Source organism: Notolabrus celidotus, chromosome 9 (genome assembly GCF_009762535.1).
Source record: "Notolabrus celidotus isolate fNotCel1 chromosome 9, fNotCel1.pri, whole genome shotgun sequence".
Classification (NCBI taxonomy): Eukaryota; Metazoa; Chordata; class Actinopteri; order Labriformes; family Labridae; genus Notolabrus; species Notolabrus celidotus.
In genome coordinates this window covers 16967915-16969588 of record NC_048280.1, presented here as the reverse complement: position 1 = coordinate 16969588, position 1674 = coordinate 16967915, and positions in this window count along the sequence as shown.

The window sequence follows — 1674 nt, the reverse complement described above, 5'->3', positions numbered from 1 at the left end:
GAGTGACTCCCTCCATCGGCGCCAAACAAAACGCCATGCAACGTTTCAAATGAAGCCGCCAGAGGGCAGCGTTAGACAAGTTTACTGTCTCTGGTCCTGAACGCCAATTATGTTCACACCATAGACTGTATAATGGTTCACACCTTTATTCATTCAACAGGCACTCATTGAATTATCCACAGCGGCTAGCAAGTACTAACGTCACTCATTGAGGCAATAGTAGCCGAGCAATGCCAAGGTGTATTCACAAAACTACTTAGTATGAAAATATTTGCATCTGAATACACTTCAAGTAGGTCTAGTGTATTTTTAATAAGGTTGCAAAATTCCGGGAACTTTCAAAGTTGGAAACTTCCATGGGAATTAACAGGAATTTATGGGAAATAAACGGGAATAAACCAGGAATTTACGAAATTGAAGGTTGGATCTTAATAGGGAACTTAGTTATAGTTGGGGAAAATATATTTTAGCATAGTCCTGACCATAGGCGTTTCTTGCCTATTTTTGTGGGTACTGAAGCACCTCTACATTGAATCCCAGTATCCCTAAATTTTGAGAGATTTTTTCTTTTCACTGTATGTCCTTTTTAACAAGCTAGAAATATTTCAAAACCAGACATTACTTGGTTGAAACGTAATATCTTAAGAACGAAAATACAGCAGCTCCACTGCATTTTACATGTTGTTCGTTGCATTTCAAATGAAAGTCCAAAAAATAACTCCAATGTCATTTTTCTGTATTTTTTTTTCTCACTGTAGGGGGCTGGTTTACTCCAGAAACATACATACTGTTTATGTATATGTTGAGGAGCTGCTGTATTAAAATGAGTTGTCTTCCCCAGAAATTACAGCTACCATATGTTTCTGTTCTTATTCCAATCCATTTCTCTTTTGCTGTGGCTCAGCATTTAAATAACCTTTATCAGATTTGATGGTTTAGTCACATACTTTCCCAAAAAGTGTAATACTTTTCTTTCACAAATGTGAGAATGAAATTGCATTAAAATGTACTAAACAGTGAAATGTATCTTGCCCGGCTCAGCACCCCTAAACATCATATCCTAGAATCGCCCCTGATCCTGACTAAAACAACCAGATTTCATGCAGTTGAATATCTATGCAGAGTCGTCCTTAACAAGTGCTGGGCAGTGACACTGAAGAGGAAGAGTCAGAGTTGGCTGTTCAAGAAGTGGACATGGAGGATGTGGATAGAATAGAATAAAATATCTTTATTGTTATTGTCCCAACTACAACGAAATTAAGTGCAATCTTGTTTCAGTGCAATAGATACTATAAAAAAATAAGTGCTAAGAAAATACAGAAACCCACAAGACAGACAAACCCACACATACATCTACGTACATTGGACATTCATTGCAAAAAATTCCCTTAGGTAAGATATAGATATCACAGTAGGCTACTGAATTTATGTTTAGCAGTGTTCAGTGCAGTGATGACTGTGGGGTAGAAACTGTTTTTCAGTCTATTTGCCCTACTTTTCATGCACATGTACCTCCTGATGAGACACAGGACGAGCCCATTGCCTGAAAGGGTTTAGCAAAAAATGCAGAGGGGCTAGACTTGAGAAGCTTGAGGGAAGATGCTTTTTTCCATGTTGAATGGGACTTTTTTGGAGGGAGAGGGGCTCTTTTCATTTAACATTTTTGAATGGGTT